A 20,862-nucleotide genomic window follows, 5' to 3' on the forward strand; every position below is an offset into this window, starting at 1 on the left:
AAACAAAATCCTTCCAGTTTTGTGCTGGGGAGAGGAAAAGTAACCATTTTGAGATATGCCCAGAGCAATCTGGTCTCTTTAACAAAGACCTGCCTTCAAGGGTAACTACTTTCCAGAGCCTTTTTGACCTAGAGGGAGGGTAATTAGACAACTCCAGTACCAGTTAGCCTTCCCAATTGAAGTAAGGGGAGAAGGAAAAAAGGGTAAAACTCTTCCAAAGATCACAGCCCAGGAACTCTGGTCAACTACAACAACTACAACTGGTATTTAATAATAAGTTACAGAACACTTCTCTTCTCAGTACCTATCACCACATCAACAAGGCTCCAGTATAAAAACAAATTAGGGCTTCCCTGGTGGCGCAGTGGTTGAGAATCTGCCTGCCAATGCAGGGGACATGGGTTCAAGCCCTGGTCTGGGAAGATCCCACATGCCGCGGAGCAACTCGGCCCGTGAGCCACAATTACTGAGCCTGCGCGTCTGGAGCCTGTGCTCTGCAACAAGAGAGGCCGCGATAGTGAGACGCCCGCGCACCGTGGTGAAGAGTGGCCCCCGCTTACCACAACTAGAGAAAGCCCTCGCACAGAAACGAAGACCCAACAGAGCCATACATACATACATACATAAAAAGAATGTAAGCAGACAAGAATAGCATTTAAAAAAAAAAATTAAAAAAAACAAAACAAAACAAAAACAAATTACAACTGAGACAGCTGAAAGACACAGACTCTATTTAAGGAGTTTCTAGGGAAACCCAAAACAGCAGGGAAAACAAAAGCAAGGAAACTAGAGGTAAATTAAGCTTCTGACACCTACAAATAATACAAACAAATTGGCAAACATTAAACACAGCCTAACTCTTAGCCAGATAATTATAAAACCTGACACTAAAGACCTATTTACCAGAGTTCCTGCTATCCAATAAATCATGTAGTTTTCAACAACAAAAAAATTCACTACATGCTAAAAAGAAAAATTACATTCGGAAGAGACAGAGCAAGCACCACAACTAAATCAGATATGGCAGAATTTTGGAGTTATCAAACTAAAAATTTAAGATAACTGTGATTAACATGCTATGGACTACAAAAAAGAATCAAAACAAATGCTAGAAATCAAAAACACTAACACAAATGAAGAATGCTTTCAACAGGCTTATCATTAGACTAAACACAACTGAGGAAACAATCTGTGAGCTTGAAGGTATGTCAACAGACACTTCCCAAACTTAAATGGCAAGAGAAAAAAGGAATGAAAAAACCAGAAAAGAATATACAAGAACTGTGGGACAACAATAAAAGGTGTAACACATAATGAGGATATGGCAAGGAGAAGTGAGAAACTTAAGTATTTTAAGTAATACTGGCTGAGAATTTTTTCCAACCCAAAATTCCAGAAAGCTCAGAGAACACTAATAGCACAAATACCCAAACATCAACACCTAATTTATCATATTCAAATTGCAGAAAGTCAAAGAGAAAATATTAAAATAAGCTAAAGAACTAAAAAAAAAAAAAAAAAAACCCAAACCAAAACCAAACACGTTACCTATATGAAAGAAAAATAAGAATTACATCAGACTCCAGAAACCATACAAGCAAGAAGAGACTGGAGTGAAATATTTGAGTGCTGAAAGAAAAAAAGTCTACCAACCTAGAATTTGATATCCAGTGAAATTTATCCTTCAAAAAAGTTAAGGACAAATAGACTTCATCAGACGAAAACTGAGACTATTTATTGCCAATAGACCTGTCTTGCAAGAAGTTCTTCAGAAAGAAGGAAAAGACATAGGTAAGAAACTCAAATTTACATAAAGAAAGAGAGAGAAGGAATAAATGAAGATAAAATATTTTATTTTTCTGATTTTGAATTGATCTTGGATAACTGTTCAAAATAATAACAGCAACAATGAATTATGTAACTACATTTTGTAGATAAGTGAAAGGAGCGACAGCAATATTATAAGGGACAGGAGGGAGAAATTGGTTACAATCTGTTACAAAGCACCTGCATTACCTGTAAAGTGGTAAAGTGTTACTTGAAAATGGACTTTTATCAGTTGAAAATGTCTACTGCAAACTCTACCAATAAAATTTTTAAAAGAAGTGTAATTGATATCTTAAGATAGAAGAGAAAATGCAATCATAAAAAAATGCTCAATTAAAACCAAACGGGGGAAAAGATTTTTAAGAAAGCAACAAGGAACAAACGCAATGAATAGAAAAGTTATAATCAAGGTTGATATCACCCCAACTGTAACAATACTCACTCTCAATGTGAAAGGTCTAAATACACCAATTAAAAGAAGCTGACAGACTGAATAAGAAAACAAGGCCCATGTATATGTTGTCTACAAGAAACCCACTTTAAATATAAAGACACAGGTAGATTAAAAGGAAGGGATGGAGAAAGGTATACCATGCTAATACTAATCAAAAGAAAGCTGGACTAGCTGTATTAGTTCCAAACAAAGCAGATTTCAGAACAAGGAAAATTATCAGGGATAAAGAGGAGCACTATGTAAAGTGTCAATTCTTGAAGAAGGCATATTAATTCTTAATGTTTATGCACCTAATAACAAAGTATCAAAAAATATGAGGCAAAAACTGATAGAATTGCAAAGAAAAACAGTTAAATCCACCAGTATAACTGAAGACATCTACAAACCTGCATCAGTAACTGGCAGACACAGCAGGCAGAAAACCAGTAAGGATACAGTCAAAGTCAACAGCATTATCAATCAACTGGATTTCACCGACAGTTACATCCAGTAACATCAGAATACACGTTCTTCTCAAGTTCACAAAAACATTCACCAAGTAAGGGCCAGATTCTGTGTTAAGACATACCTTAACACATTTTAAAAACTGAAAGAATACAAAGTACACTCTCAGACCACAATAAAATTAAACTAGAAATCAGTAAAAGCTGAAAAATCCCAAATATTTAGAGATTAAGCATTACACTTCTAAATAACAAATGGGTCACAGAAGAAGATTCTCAGGAGAAATTTTAAAATTATTTTGGATTAAATGAAAATGAAAACATAACTTACCAAATTTGTGGGCTGCAGCTTTAAAAAAAGGTGCTTAGAGGAAAATTTATAGCACTGAATATTATAATAATCTAAAATCAATAATTTAAGCTTCTACCTTAGGAAACCAGTAATTAAGAAAAATATTAATTTTTCTTAATATTTTAGATTTTAGGAAGAAAAGAAATAATAAAAATCAGAGCAGAAATCAATGAAATTGAAAATAGGAAAACCGAGAAAATCAACAAAACTAAAAGCTTGTTCTTTATATTGCTAGTCATCAGGGAAATGCAAATCAAAACCACAATGAGATATCACCTCACACCTGTCAGAATGGCTATCATCAAAAAGACCACAAATAACAAATGCTGGCAAAGATGTGGACAAAAGGGAACCTTTATACACTGTTCATGGGACTGTAACTTGGGGTAGCCAATTAAAAAACAGTTCTAAAAATAGAACTAGCATATGATCCAGCAATTCCACTCCTGAAGAAAATGAAAACACTAATTTGAAAAGATACATGCACCCCAATGCTCATAGTCACATTATTTCCAATAGTCAACATATGGAAGCATCTTAAGTGTCCATCAACAGATAATGGATAAAGAAGATGTGATACACACACACACACACACACACACTCACACACACTGGAGTGCTATGCAGCCATAAAAAAGAATTCTGCCATTTGCAACAACATGGATGGACCTGAAGGGTGTTAAGCTTAGTGAAATAAGTCAGACAGAGAAAGACAAATACTGTATGTTATCACTTATATGAGGAATCTAAAAAATAAAACAAATGAATATAACAGAACAGAAACAGACTCACAGATACAGAGAACAAACTAGTGTTTACCAGTGGGGAGAGAGATGGGAGAGGGGCAAGACAGGGGTAGGGGATTAAGAGGTATAACCTACTATGTATAAGATACATATTTTATACATATACTATGTATAAAATAAATAAGCTATGTGGATATACTGCACGGCACAGGAAATATAGCCAGTATTTTATAATAACTTTGAATGGAGTAGAACCCATAAAGATATTCAAGCACTACGTTGTGCACCTGAAACCAACACAACACTGTGAAGCAACTATACTTCAATCAACCAACGAAAGGAGGACAGAATGATTCCCCCCACCAAAAGAAACCTAAAAGCTGGTTCTCTGAAAAGCTCAATAAAATGAATAAACCTCTAGCCAAACTAACAAATTATTAATATCAGAACTGAAAGAAATCAGCAATTACTGTTGTCAGTAATAATATCACTAGTGATCTCATGGACATTAAAAGGAAAAAAATGTAATAATAACTTAATAATATAGATAAAATGGACCAATTCATAATTAATAATTTAGATAATAATTTAATAATTTTGATTAAATGGACCAATTCCTTAAAAGACATAATCTACCAAGACCAACAACAGGAGAAACAGATAATCTGAATATGCTTCTATATATTGAAGAAATTCAATCAATAATTAACAACCTTCCAAAAAGGAAAACACTACACTCAGGTAGTTTAATTGTTGAATCCCACAAAACATTTAAGGAAGAAATGATACAACTGTCTACAAATCCCTTCCAGAAAATACAAGCAGAGGGAACACTTCCTAAGTCATTTTTTGAGGCCAGCATTACCCTAATATGAAAACCAGATAAAGAGATTACAAGAAAGGAAAAGCACAGACCGATTTCTCAGGAACACAGATGTAAAAAATCCACAACAAAATATCAGCATATCAATCCAACAATGTATACAAAAGAATTAAACACTACAGCCAAGTGCAATTTATTCCAGGTATGCAAAGCTGGTTCGGCCTTTGAAATTTAATATAATCCTTCATCAATAATTTAGAAGAAAAATCATATGATAATAGAAAAGCACTTGACAAAACGTAACACACTCATTCATGATGAAAACTCTCAGTAAACCAAGAATATAGGTAAACTACACAAAAACCTGTTTGCAAATACTTACTACACCTATACTCATAAGTGACATAACCTGGAAACAACCCAAAGTCCTTCAACTGGTGAAGGGGTGATGAAACGCGGCACCTCTTGACAATGGACGACTACCCAGTAACTAAAAGCGCTGGACTATTAGCTCAAGCACCAGCGTGGTTTCAATCTTGAATGTGCTATGTGGTCACCATAAATGCTGTTATAGAAATAGTACTTAATAAAATGTAAAGACATTAAACAATAATGGGGGAAGTATGTCATAAACAGCTTCTACTGTGTGTAAAGAAACAATGCTTTCCAAAAGGGTAAATATGGGGTAGATATGGCCCTTTCGAGTGAAATAATTCAATGTCAAAAAGACTGGTGAAAAGACGTTTCTGTCCTATAGGATTGGAGTTAGCTTTTAATTTACAAAGTAATTTATTGAATCAGTGTGTTATTTGAAACTCAAAAGCAATTTTACGAACGTAACTTCTTAACACAAGTGTTTAGGAATTTCAGAAATAAAGAAAATCTCAAATTATATGAATTTGAATAACTTAGCTGCTCAGTAAGCATTCCTCTAATGGGCCTAATGGTCATCTATCAAATTTCTTGCTTGATGCTTTTTGTTTTTTTTTAAACTTTTGGGTTTTATTTATTTATTTATTTATTTATGGCTGTGTTGGGTCTTCGTTTCTGTGCGAGGGCTTTCTCTAGTTGCGGCAAGCGGGGGCCACTCTTCATCACGGTGTGCGGGCCTCTCACTATCGCGGCCTCTCTTGTTGCGGAGCACAGGCTCCAGACGCGCAGGCTCAGTAATTGTGGCTCAAGGGCCTAGTTGCTCCGTGGCATGTCGGATCCTCCCAGACCAGGGATCGAACCCGTGTCCCCTGCATTGGCTGGCAGACTCTCAACTACTGCACCACCAGGGAAGCCCTGAAGTTTAATTTTTAAATTTCAAATTCTGAATAGTATCTTCACGTTACTCAAGGTACAAGAGGGATCTTTTTGTCTTACAGGATTTTAAAATTACTTAATACCTTTTGAAATAAAATGTTTTATTTCTGTCAAATGGCGTCATAAATATAACGAAATAAGACTCCAAATAAGAGCACCAAAAGATAAGTACTGCTGCAAGATTCACTGCTGTATGTATATCTAGGTAATATTTCTACATAGAAATTCAGGGACACTTACCTGCAACTCACAAGCTACCAATCTTAAACATTTAAAAAAGATATGAACATACACCTATGTCTTCCTTATGGAGAAGAAGAAGAAACATATGTCTACTTTCAACCATTAAAAGTGAACTGCTGACATATATCCAACTGGTGATTCATACAGTAGTGCTATAAAATTAAATCAAAATCATTTCATCAAAAGTTGCAGATGCTCCTGTGAAAATACATTAATCAAGTTTTTAAAAGATGCATATTTCAGGGGTAAAAGAAAAAAAAGCAATCACTAACCAAAAGGTTTAAAAAGTATGAAAAAGCAAACAAACAAAAAGAAAGCAATTGTCTAGAAAGCTAAGATTATGAATATATCAGATATTATATGACAGAGTAAACAGATAAACTTCACTGGGCTGCTGCACAAGTCATGTTTTTTATCTCCTGTAACTTATATGAAGTTTTGACATCTTAAAGAGCTTGCTGGTCAGAGACTGCTCCTTCCCCATCTCTGACCAGCCCCTTCCAAGGCAAGCCTTTTCTTAAGAGATAAAAAAGGGCCTGGCCAGGAATATGCCTCTCATATACAAACCGATTCTGAGTCTATAGACCCCATCATCTCCTTATTTTACTCTCACACACAAGCCAATTTTTCCTGCCCTAAATCATCTCAGGTCAAGTCCCAAACAACTAGAGACCACCCCTATGGCGCAAGGCCTGCCAATATTATTCAAACCAGACAATCCTAAACTGTTTACCCTGGCTCGGCCTTGCCTTCCCCCACTATCTTCTGTCACCTGACTGAAACCTGGTGCTTCTCCTGTGACCCTGCGTGGCATGCGTAACTCCCCTCTGGGTCCTGTGAGTATAATAAACTTCCTGCCAAGCCTCTGCTGTCCCAACAACTTTACCATACCATATCCAACATGCACATTCTTAGATATGCACTATTAATATACAAAAAAAATTCAAGAATATGCATATCTAAAATAATACAAATTAAGTAGTAATCTCTAAATGATATCTGAGCCAACAGAATTGAGGTAAAAATTTTACAACTGAAATTACAGAAAATAGAAATTCTTTTTCTCAATATTACTATTCAAACCTAGAGCATTTTGATTTCTTGTCTGTGGTAAAAAAATTTTTATTCTAATTCTACACGGACAGTAAAGCAGGTACTTCTTTCTATATATACCATACTACCACTCGCCCATTTCTCCCAAAGCAAAAGGATCACAGAAAACAAAAATTAACAGGCTCTACTTCTTGCCTTTGGAAAGTCCACAATAATATATATCAACCCCTGAGTTGCATATTTCTTCCACTACCTCTCAAATAGCTATATAAATACAAAATACCTAAAATTAAGGCCTGGCTATGTTTCCTAAGATGGACTTCAGGTACCTATTCATTTATCCGGCCTTTTAAGTAATAATTAAGACAATAAACTCCAGGATCAACAAAAGCAGAACACTATTTTGAGAGTTTCTCTAATAACTCTCTATCTAAGAATCTGATCTGTACTTAATTACAACAGCAACAAATCAATTTTTTAAAGTAGCCTGTTATAGTGTTAAACGTAGGATAATGAAAATAATTTATCACATAATAGGTATAAAACACATCCTACTTTCACCTCATAGGCACTAAATTATTTACAACTCCAATAAAGTGAAGTTTTTGGTTAATAAAATTAATTCTTTATATTATAACCCATATTTAAAATCTTCTTACTTCTCATCATCTCCCTAAAAAATTGATGAAGAATGAAAAGCAGTAATTCCAAATCATGAAAAGAAGTTAGTAAGAAACTGTCTCACTTCAATTTTATAAACTTTACAGATACTATCCATCATACCAAGTGAGGTGTACCTATAATATAACTCTGGAGATTAGGGTGTACTTTACTGTTTTTCAGCAATAACGTTTCTCTCCACCAGTGTTCTAACTTAACTTTTTCATGGGAAGTCTCCATTTTTAAATATAAATAAGTAGGAAAATGGTGTTTTTATTAGCATTATATGAGAATTAGGAAAAAAGAAAAATTAAATCAGAAATGAAGAAAAACTAAATGGAACACAAGAGTGAATAGACACCAGAAGAAAAGATGGAACAGAATGGAGGAAATTTTTAAAATAACAAAGAAGGAAAGAAAAAAATTTTGTGAGTAAATGATACAGAAGTTAGGCAAAGAAGACCAACATACACTCAAAATTGGAGTCCCCAAAAACAAAACCTGTGTAATTGAAAAGAGCAAATACTGAAAATTATCACAGAAGAAAACATTTCTGAAATAAAAGAAGACTTGAACCTACTATTTAAGGTCATACATGAAGGTTAACACCAAGACATATTCAATACTGGTTCCTTAAAGAAAAATCTTTTGGGCATCCAAGCAAAAGACCAAATCTCTTGCAAGGAAAAAAAATGGCATAAGACTTTGACAGTGATACTTCATATCCAAGTCCACAAAGCTCAAGAAAATGTAAACCAGGGATTTTATATCCAACCAAACCTTCAAATATAATGGGTGTAATGGTCACAAACAAGTTATGAACCAGAAAGGACTTAAATAATATTGTTCCCATGAGCTCTTCCTGAGCTCTCTAGTAAAGAATGAGCTTCAGACAACCAAAAAACCCTAAGAGAAGCTTTGAAATAAGATCTGGTGGTAAGTATTAAATATACTGAATTTAGAACTAACACTAATGATGAGGTAACAGAGTTGCATATGCAAATGTTATGTACTTTTAATGTATACATATTACAATTAAGTAACAAAATGGAGAAGGGGAGAGTTTACCAAAAAGGGAATGTTCTACTGATACACTAGACTACCTAGATGAATCTCAAATGCATCATGCTAAGTGGGAAAAAGCCATATTCTAAAGGTTACATTTATATGACATTTCCATTTATATGACAAAATACACTCTGGTTTCAAAAGGAAAAACTATAGGAATAGAAAACAGATCAGCAGTTGCCAGGAGTTAGGGTGTGGGGGAGGATTTGATTATAAAGAGATATCAAGAGGGAATTTTGGGAGGTGAATTTTTCTAGATCTTATTATGGTGGTTGTTACATGATTCTATGCATTTGTCAAAACTCACAGACCTACACCACCACCCTCAAAAAAGTGAATTTTACTGCATGTGAATCAATAATAATTTTTTAAATACCAAAAAAAAAAAAAAAAAGATTCTAGGGAAGAGGGAAGGGAAGGTCAAGAAGAGGTTAGTAGCTAATTCCATCACTGCTCACAACAGAGGATATCTTTAAAAGAGGAGACTACAGGTATTAGTATAATTTTCTAAATGTAAAAATATACTAACCACCCCCCCCCCAAAAAAAGCAAAGAGACCACATCATTAAAAAAAAAAAAAATTCAAAAGTGACAAAAATGTTTAAAGTTTCCTTTCACTCCTATCTCCAGCTAACCACTTCCTCGGTCTAGAAGCAACTAGTGTCTGTCACCAGTTACTTGTGAGATCTGTTCACACTTTTCTATGGCATATTTGTTTATATTTTCAAAAGGAAATAATACAAAGAAAAAACAAGAACTAGTAAAAATGGTTACCTATGGGGGGAAGACGAGGATGAAGTGAGCCTTCTGTGAAGTGCCTTCCTGTACAGTTTTAATTTGGGAACAATGTAAATGTTCAAATGTTTTATTTAATTAAAACAAAAATCAAAAAGAAAAAAGCAATCCCTATAAAAGGAAGATAAATTTAAATAAGTGAAACTAATAATATGTCAAGTTGGTGTAAAACTGTAAAAAAAAAAATCATACAGTATTCAATATTTTTAGTAATAATATTGGTATGTTAATTTAGAAATGTATAGTAATGTTCTAGGACAAAGCAAATAAAAAATTATGTCAAAAGCATTAGAAACAAAGATTTTCAGAGTAAGAAAAAAGAGATACAAGTGTAAAATTAGAGAATTTAAATAAAACTGATTTGGAAACTCTGACTTTGAAATGCATTAAAAAATAAGATGTGTTCATGGATGGACAGATCTGCGATAAAGCAAATAGAGCTAAATCCTAACTCTAAAATCAAGGTGGCATGTGGCTGCTCACTGTATTAACTCTTCTTCATGCTTGAAAACGTTGGGGAGGAAAACTGCTGAGATTCCACAGCGTCTCAGTCACAGAGAAAGCAGCACGGGGATGAAGCACAGCTCCTCACCAGCCTGTGTCTCTGTTCCAAAACAGTTACTACTCTGTCATCATTTTAAACATCGCAGCCACTCCCCCTGAAAAACCTACCCAACTGCCAAATCATCCACAGAAAATCAAAAGGTCCAGGACTAACAGACCATGTCTCCTTATTTTGGAACATTTACTTCATATAAGTGATTCCAGAAGAAGGCAAACAGCAAGCACTCAGTGTATCTGAGATAAAAATAAATAGATTGGTTACAAACTTTTTCTGGTTCTGCAAAACTGAAATACGATTTCAAGTAATATATTCATTATGACAAAGCTATACAACCTTAACACTATATTGAAAGATTATGGGTATCTTCAAGACATCATTAAAATGGGATTTTTCTCTCTGAATTTTTAATTAAACTCATATTAAGTATAGGTAGTGGGACACATCAGCATAATATATTTTTTAAATCTCTTTTACGTGATTCACATACATCTTAAACCAATTTTTCTTTCTCGGACTAATGTTAAAATTTGTTTGAATAGAGGAAAAAAAAGGCAGGGAGAATATACCCCAAAATGTCAACTGTACTTTAGTATGGGTGGTAGGACTGCACATGCTTTTAAAGATAGTTATGCTTCTTTCTATTTCACAGGATCTGTTTGATTTTCCCTTTTGCATTAAGAATACATTACCTTACAGCTGGAGAAAAGGTTCTTAAAAAAATCCACATGCATTTACTGGGTATAAAATAAGTGATGGAGTAAGGGGCAAGGGTGATTTGGGATTTCAACTACGATGAAGATGGATAATCAACTCGAGAATAATTTAAGAAACGTGATGGTTATATATCTCTAGGGCACTTTTCCCATATTCACTGGGTACTTTGTTAAACAACATTTTCCTCACCAACAGAAATGTAGCTCTGAACCATCTCTGCTGGTTTCAAAATGTCGGTAAAAAAGTATCCAAAATCCAAGGCTCACTTTGTTCACTCCATAAACACCAATACCTATACTCTGTACAAGGCACAGAGCTGGGAGTACGCAGAGGCAAAGCTGTTACCCCACCGCCTCCACTCAGGCACCTGTTTTGTGCCTGGCATTGTTCTATGCACTGAGGAGACAGTAGCAAACAACATCAACCAAAAATCCCTCCTGCTTCTCTTCATATAAGCTGTCTTTCACTGGTACATCCTACCTGGCATCTCCAGAAATCCCACCACCTCTTCTTAAACCTCACTAGAAACAGCAACATACAAATTTCTCCATTTTGTCTGCTTTTACCCGCTCTTTACTGATTTCATTTCCTCCTTATCCAGCCTGAACTAAAAAACTGTCCATTTAAACATTCCCTCACCAGTAACCTCAACTACTACAACTGCCCTTCTAACTTACCTAAACTATGATTTCCCATCCTGCATCAATCATACAATTCAACTTTCCTCCCCAACCAGCTGAGTACATACAGAAAAATTATTTTACATATGTAAACTGCTGTCACTACAAATTCATGGTTTAAAATCTCGCAGTTCTCAATACTTTTACTTCTCTGATCAATAAATATTTACTAAGTAACTATGTGTGGGCCAACATAGACTAAACTGTGAAAAAAGACAGAAGTCTGTGCTCTCGTGGAGCTGACACTCTAACAAGGAAGACAAATCTTACATAAATAATTATGAATATGACGAAATGCTATAAAGGGGGAGTAAAAGTGCTATGAAAGCAGGTAACAGAGGAGTCTAACCTACTTTGGAGGTGGAAAGGTTGTCAAGACAGGCTTCCCAAAGTAGAGATGTTTCTGTTCTAATCAATTCCATATTCCAGCCCACATTCCGAACTTATATTTAACCCCTCAACCCCACTCCCTCAGCAAAGGAACTAGCCTCCTCAACTTGCCTTGGATTCCCTAGTGATTTCCTCTCCTCAATTTACCCATATGACCAAGTTTCTCCTGCCCAAACGGAAGCTGGACTCATCTTTCTAGACAGTAATTTGGCCAGTGCCTCATGCACCTTAAAAGTGTACATACTTTTTCTTTTGATCCAATAATTCTACTTAAAGAAATCTTTCCCAAAGAAATAGACACCATGCATAAAAATTATTTATAACAGTGAAAAGAGTTAGAAACAACTTAAATAAAACAAGAGAATAGCTATGGATGTGCCTTAATACACTTACAACAGACTATGTTGCAGCAAAAAAATAAAACAAAAAGAAAAAAGATGGTCAGAGCTTTTAATCTCATAGTAAAGCGCTTATACCTGTAACTAGGTTAAAAAATACACAGTAATAAATATGTCTTGGTAAATCAATAATAAAAACAGGATGTAAAAATGTGTAAGAAGAGTACAGCTGTGTAATAAAAAGTGTACATATAAAAACTGGAAGGAAACAAGTTGAATTAATAGAATTTATACAAGATATAATTTTCTTCGTCCGATTTTCCTGAATGGATGGAGAAATACTGTTTCCCACAAGTGCAGCACAGCTAGGCAGTCCTCTGGCTCCACCACCTCCATCCCTTACCTCTAACTCTCTGATGCACTGCACTCACTCCCACCCCAACTTTAAGGAAACTGCCAGAACAAGGATTAACAACCTCCGAAGCGACAAACCAGCGGACACTTCAGTTCTCCTTTTAATTGACTTCCTTGGCTTCTAACACACAGTACTCTCTAGAATCTTCCTTCTAACCAGGACCATTCCTTCTCAGAATCCTTAGCTAGATTCCTCCCTCCTACACTTCCAGTAAATACGCCGTTTCAGATGTCCATTCTCAGACCTCTTCTTTTTTTACACCACACACCTGGGTGATCCTATCAATCCTCATGGCTTCAACAAGTTACATTCTGATGACTCCAAAATACACCTAACAACTTTTCTCTCTCCTAAATCCCATTTATTTTCAGTCAAAGCCCCTACTATTAACTCATCATCTGGATGTCTCACAGCAGTTCAAACAATGCCCCCATCATCTGCAATTTCAAAGTTCCACTTCTCTCCAATATTTTTTATTATGTTCAGTCACAGCAACATCTATATAATCGACCGTCCCAGCCAGAACAGTGGAAGTCACCCTTCATTCTTTCCCTTTCAACAGCTACCCTTACCATTCCCACCTCCTAATCAAGTTTTTTCTTTTTCTTTAAAGTCCTAAATAGCTAATAAATCTGTCTACTTTCCTCGCTAACTCCACTACACAGATTAAGCCAATTCAAAATCATAATGGCCCAACTGGTCCCCTTTTGTCTCTCAGACCTCTCTTTTCTGTATCAGCGTAACCTCCCCAAAATGCAAATCCAATCGCTATCATTCCCTTTTAAAGCTAGTGCCTAAAAGATAAAGATTATCCGTTAGAAGTCCCTCCATGACCACCTCCAGACCCATTCATGCCACAAACCTTTGTGCTGCTTTCTCCATCAGCAACAGCGGCATCAAGGCCGTGCACCAGGCACTCTAACGGGTGCTTTAAGTGAACTATTTAATCTCATCCTATGAGGTTGGCACTGCTGTTTCCATTTTACAGAAAAGGAAACAAAGAGTTTGTCGAAAAGTACAAGGCCACAGAACTAGTAAGTGGCAAAGCCAATATTCAAATCTCCATCTTTCTTGTCCCAAAGTAATTCACTGTATTTCTTAGCAAAAGTAACTAAATCAGCTTCAAAAACAACTATTCATCTTTGAAAACTCTGCTCATAGAGTATCTCTGGAGGAATTCCTAGGAAATCAGTCTAAGGAGGGTAAATAGGTAGCTGAAGGACAGGGAAGTGAGAGAGACTTATGTTTAACGTTCTTCCTCTGCCATAACTGTATGCAAGCTTTCTAAAGGCTTCCTTGATTGCCACCCCATCTTCCAACAGAGTTGGTCACTTCCTCCACCATACTGCTTCTCTACTTTGTTCATATAGCTATTACTATACATTTTTTATGCTATATTTAATTATTTATTGACACGTTCATTTCTATCCTTACCTACAAACTTCTGGAGGGCAGAGACCCTGTCCTGGCCAATCCCTCCTTGTAAACCCTAGGTTCCTAGCACAGTATCTGGTACATAATAGGTACCACCCAACAAGTTAAACTACCTCCTCCTCCTCTATTTTTTTAACCTCTATCACAATTCATCCCTAGGCAATAGCCTCGTAGCCTAACTCCTATCTCTAGCCATCTTTCACACTGCCATCACACACTGCATCCCCTCCCCACCCAGTACTGTTTTCCTAAAACAGATACTGTATCACTGCCCTACTCAAAAAGACTGAAGGGGCTTCCTTGGTGGCACAGTGGTTTAGAGTCTGCCTGCCAATGCAGGGGACATGGGTTCGAGCCCTGGTCTGGGAAGATCCCACATGCCGCGGAGCAACTAAGCCTGTGAGCTACAACTACTGAGCCTGCGCGTCTGGAGCCTGTGCTCTGCAACAGGAGAGGCCGCGACAGTGAGAGGCCCGCGCACCACGATGAAGAGTGGCCCCCGCTTGCCGCAACTAGAGAGAGCCCTCGCACAGAAACGAAGACCCAACACAGCCAAAAATAAATAAATTTTAAAAAGACTGAAGGCTCCCTACTACCTATAGAGCATTTGCCCTTAGAACTATCATCAAGGCTCTCTAATATGATTCCAATTCCACTCTTACTTCTGTAAACTCTTCACTATAAGCCCTCAAGTCTCCAGCAATACTGAGTCATCTACCTCAGCCAAAGACACCATACAGTTCCATTCCTCCCATGAGACAAGTCCAGCCATTTATCACAGTCTAGAATATTTTTCCCCAACGAAATGTCTCAAATTTTTACTCATTTTCTAAGGCCTATCAAACACTACTTCCTTTATAAATCTATTTCCTTGAGCTAGAATTAATCATCATCTCCTCAGTTCTCCCATATACTCTCTCATTCTAAGTACTTAGTATATTATGTCTTAATCTAGAGTTATTTGCATACGTCTGCTCCCTGCTCTGCCCCACTGTACCCTCCAAATACTGAATTCAATATTCCTTGAGAACAAGAACGCACATTCAGTTCACTCAATGCATTTATTGAGTTTCTGCTAAGTGTCAGGTCCTCTACTAGAAACTATGGATAAGCCAGAGATAAATAAAATAATTTCTTATACTCGCTCAGCTGCTGACAATGCCAGATACACCATACCTGTTCAATATATATTCATTAAGTTAATAAATACATAGTTTATTTGATATCTTTGTTCACATTTTCCATCTGTGTTTCCACTTACTGCTTATGACCAATAGAAACTAGAAGGAAAGACCTTTTAAAGCCTTTTATAGCTAGATGGGAAGAAAGGCCTTTATTTCTCTTCCACTCCCCCAAGAAAGAATCCAGAAAGTCAGGAAGCATAGAAGGAATGTTCTATGCTTTTATTATCAGCAGAATTTACGAACAGAACAGAGACTGGATTACTTGCTGATTTCTCCTGAATCACACTGGCAGAATGGCATCAATATTTTGTTTGAAGAGCTAAAAATATCACACTCATAATAAATTATAATTCTAAAAATTTCCAAATAGAAATTTTATTATCTCTCACATTTATAATGAGCTGTATCTCCATTGCCTCTATCAGTATACATAATTGAAAACCTGAACAAAATTCCTGAACTGAAGGTACATTCAAAAGACACAGACTACTTTTAGAAATTCATCTTGACAGTCAACAAGAATTAACAAGAACATAAAGTAAAAATATACCCTTTAAATATGTCTCCTAAAGAAAATGATTTCATGCAGATAAGGTGATTTAATTTTTTGGGTGCAAAATGTGTTAGGAATTCATTTTTAAATTAATTAAAAAATTGAGACAGGCTATTTTCTCCTAATAAAGTAAGCTTATTTTGCTGAACATACACAAAAGTTATGTTTAGTTTAAATGAAAATCCAAGGCAGAAAACAGAACATATTATTTGTTTCGTTCAATAAAAGGAACTTCCTTCAAGCCTCACTTTTTTTTTTTTTAAATTTTATTTATTTATTTATTTATTTATTTATGGCTGTGTTGGGTCTTCGTTTCTGTGCGAGGGCTTTCTCTAGTTGCGGCAAGCAGGGGCCACTCTTCATCGCGGCCTCTCTTGTTGCGGAGCACAGGCTCCAGACGCGCAGGCTCAGTAATTGTGGCTCACGGGCTTAGTTGCTCCGCGGCATGTGGGATCTTCCCAGACCAGGGCTCGAACCCGTGTCCCCTGCATTGGCAGGAAGATTCTCAACCACTGCGCCACCAGGGAAGCCCCCAAGCCTCACTTCTTAGGCAATGAAGAAAACAAGTACCAATCATCACAGTTATATTCCTAGTTTTCCAAAGCAGACCTAGAAATCATGCATTTTACAAATAAACTGAGAAGCAATTCATACCCAACTCTCGCCATTTCATGAGAAAACTTGCTACAATGACAATTTCTCTTGAGAAAACTGACATCTTGGATCCAAATATTTATTTACTTGTCCTAATCCTGGATAAACACACTGTTTAAAAGAAAATTCCATTTTAAATTAAGTGTAATAAACTCTCAGATGAGCATGTATCACTGCAAATGAAGGTAACTAACAGCTGCGCTTTCTGATCAAGTCTCTACAACGACATTAGTATTTTAGGAAGGAATTTTTATATCTCTTGATACAGTTCAATATATCTCCAGAAAGACATTACTTGGCCAAAATAAGCTACATGACTTGCTTTTCTCCCATAAATGAACTGTTTGTTCTTTCCTTCCAAAAGCATTGGGTTGGACCTAAAACTGTGTTCAAAAAGATTACCAGAAATAAACAAAATCAGACCAAAGAAACACAACAGTTTTCTCCAGGAATATACAGGAGGTGGGTACTGTTTCTCATCCAACCATTTGTTCATTCATATGAGTGCTAGCTAAAAAGTAAGTACTGGAATTACAGAAATATAAAATAGTCCCTCACCCTTGAATCTGTACCGTTATACATTACCAATAAGCAATCAGCTGTATAAATATTATAATTACAGTCTGCCCAAAAAGCAAAGGAAGCATAATAAAGGCACAATCTTACTTTGGGGAGGAGAAAGTGCCACCAAAAAAAAGTAACTGTAAACTACGACTTGAAGAGTAATTAGTTAAGCTTGGCAAATGGGGAAAGAGACAAGAGAAGGTGAATATAAGGAGGAAGGAAAGAACCTGCACACAGAACTAGAAACATGAGCCAGCAAGTACCATCAGAGAACTACAGAGAGTACCTTACGGCACTACATACCTGCCATCTACTTTCCACAGATGCCAACTCTGATTAGAAAAAGGTCTTTGGGGGTATTTTTGAAACCAAGACCCCCTACCAGGTTTATGGTTAACCTCTCTATCCAAAACTTTATTCCCTTTCTTGTCCCACCCTTGTTCCCCTCAGGATTGAGGAGTATCAAAGAAAAAGGGAGACTGAAACCCAGCAGGCCCCTGTGAGACCTTCCCGGGTACAAAAGCCCCTCCGTGTTTCTTGTTTGTAGGAAAAAAGCTTTAGTCTCCTAGGCCTTCCCTGATTTCCAAAGAGCAGACTCAAGCAGTTACTAATTAGGGAAGTGAGGGAATGCAGAAACAAAGGAAAAGCAGTCAAGCAAGAAAAGTAATGATAGCTTTAAACAACAGTGCAGCCACAAAACAGAGTCCTAGTTCCTCCTCAAGGCATATACGTAACAATCCGACAAATATCTTTGAGTAGTTCTGCAGAAACTAAGACTCCCTCCCAAGAGGTGGATGGTGACTTCGTGCTGATCACAAGCATGTAGACCCTGGATAGGATGGAACCAGGAGGCTGATGATTAAGATTCCCAAAACATCACCCTGTTTCCTCACCACCAACCCATCAGAAGAAAGTCCACGAGCTGATCACACACCCTACAACCCTCACGCCTAATGCTGCCTTTAAAAACCCTTCCCAGAAAGCCACTGGAGAGTTCGGGTCTTTTTAGCATGGGCTGCCCATCCTCCTTGCTTGCTGCCTGCAATAAACACTGTACTTCACCACAGCCCAGTGTCAGTAGATTGGCTTTGCTGGGTGCCGGGCAAGTGGACCCCAGTTTGGTTAGGTAGTATTTTCTAACCTATCCCTCTCCTTTGGGGTTCCATCCCTCTCCTTTGGGGTCACTTTATGTTGATTCAACTCTGTTTAACATCCTACTTTCTATTTTCTGGGGCTTATTTCTCCAAGCCTAAGCTGGCAGAAAAATGGAAATGGAGATTAACTGGATGCCCCAGTTAGAGCTCCCATAGCTCAGAAAAGAGATGAGGAATAAGGACCTTAAATTTAATCAGGGTGAATGCCAAAATGAGAACTGTCCTAAGAAGCATTCCGTTCAATTGAGCTGTCAATTCAGTAGTTTAAAGTATATCTGTTAAGTCATTTCTTAACCATGTCCACAGTTGTTGACAAGTAATTAATTTAAAATCGAAATAGGGGACTTCCCTGACAGTCCAGTGGTTAAAGACTTCACCTTCCAATGCAGGCGTTTGATCCCTGGTTGGGGAGCTAAGATCCCACATGCCTCGTGGCCAAAAAACCAAAACATAAAACAGAAGCAATATTGTAACAAAGTCAATGAAGACTTTAAAAATGGTCCACATTAAAAAAAAAAAAAATCTTAAAAAAAAATAAAATAAAATCGAAATAAAGGAAGTATTGAGTTTGTTTAAAAAAAAACAGGACAGGGCTTCCCTGGTGGCGCAGTGGTTGGGAATCTGCCTGCTAATGCAGGGGACGCAGGTTCGAGCCCTGGTCTGGGAGGATCCCACATGCCACGGAGCAGCTGGGCCTGTGAGCCACAACTGCTGAGCCTGCGCGTCTGGAGCCTGTGCCCCGCAGCGGGAGGGGCCGCGATAGTGAAAGGCCCGCGCACCGCGATGAAGAGCGGTCCCCGCACCGCGATGAAGAGTGGCCCCCACTTGCCGCAACTGGAGAAAGCCCTCGCACGAACCGAAGACCCAGCACAGCCAAAAATAAATAAATAAATAAAAATAAAAGTAGCTATAAAATTAAAAAAAAAAAACAGGACAGATAAGAATTAATGAAGACAGTAATGATGTCTTCAACATCATTAGTCATTAGGGAAAAGTAAATTAAAACCACAACAAGAAACCACTAGATACCTATTAGAATGGCTACAAATTTAAAACAAAACAAAACAAAACCCCTGACAACAGCAAGTGCTACTGAGGAGGCAGAGCCACAGGAACCTCACATGATGCTCGTAGGATCATAAGCTAGTACAACCATGATGCAAAACGATTTGTCAGTTTCTTATAAAGTTAAAAATACACTTAACAAAGGACCCAGCAATCCCACTCCTTTGTATTTACCCAAGTTAAATGAAAACTCATTAAATGAGTTTTATGAAAACTTACGAAAAAAACTTACGAGTTAAATGAAAACTTACGAAAAAAACCTATACATCAATGTTTAGAGTGGCCATATTCCTAATTGCCAAAAACTGGAAATAATCTGATGTCCTTCAACTGAAGAGTGAGTAAGCAAACTGTGGTTGGTTCACCCACATAATCAGCAATAACAAGGAATGAACTACCAATACATACAAAAATGGAGATGAACCTCAAATGCATTATACTCAGTGAAAGATGCCAGACTTAACAGGCTACTCTACTCATCATACTCTATGATTCCATTTATATACCATCCTAGAAACAGCAAAACTATAAAGGAAGAAAACCAATCAGTGGTTACCAGGGGCTGGAGATGGGGAAAGGTTGCCCAAAAAGGGGTATGGAGGAATTCTGCAGGGTGATGGAACTGTTCTATATATTGACTGTGGTGATGGTTATAAGACTGTACACATCTGTCAAAACTCACAGGCCTGCACACTAAAAACGTAAGTTCTACTACATGTAAAATATACCTAATTTAAAAAAAAATAATGAGGGATTCTGGCAACAAAAAGATGAGACTGAAAAATTACAAAGGTCTCATCATGAAGGATCCTGCTAAGAAGCTTTAGATTTTAATCTCAAAGCAACAGGTGTATCAAATAATCTCAAGAAAGGGACAGACACAATTGAGTTTTGTATTAGAAAGAAGATGAGCAATAGTTATAGACTGGAGTGAGGGCAAAACAGGGAGCAACTGGGAGACCTCAGTAATTTAGGGGACAAATTACGAAGACCTGACTCAGGCAGAAACTGTAGAAGTGGACAGAGAAAGTTTAAGGCAAGAAATTCTCAAGTTTCTAGCAACAGTGAAACCATTAACCAAGCTAGGGTTGAGAAAAAGATTTTAAACAAGCTAAATTTAAATGCCTGTGGGACATTCAGATACAAACATCTGGGCAGATATATTGATCTAGACCTCAAGGGAATGACCTGAGATGCAGCTTTAGATTTGAGACTCGTCAGGGAATTTGCAGCCATGAAAACATAAGGTCAAGCTCATGCAAAGATACAATATGTAGAGTGAAAGGTAAAGAGAATCCTGGGAATTATCCTGAGCAACACCAGCATTATGGAGTTGATGATACAACTTGAAGTATAAAAGAATTGGCTTACTGAGTATGC

The 20,862-nt window shown here is 37.0% G+C and overlaps 2 protein-coding genes across 3 annotated transcripts in view; one reads left to right on the plus strand and one right to left on the minus strand.

Annotated features, from left to right (window-relative positions):
• NOL7 (nucleolar protein 7) overlaps positions 1–20,862 on the plus strand; it is a 342,745-nt gene that overhangs the window by 58,196 nt on the left and 263,687 nt on the right. The window lies entirely within an intron of this gene.
• RANBP9 (RAN binding protein 9) overlaps positions 1–20,862 on the minus strand; it is a 90,074-nt gene that overhangs the window by 52,600 nt on the left and 16,612 nt on the right. The gene's annotated exons all lie outside the window — the stretch shown is intronic.

Source organism: Balaenoptera physalus, assembly GCF_965194825.1.
Source record: "Balaenoptera physalus genome assembly, chromosome: 11".
NCBI classification, from domain to species: Eukaryota; Metazoa; Chordata; class Mammalia; order Artiodactyla; family Balaenopteridae; genus Balaenoptera; species Balaenoptera physalus.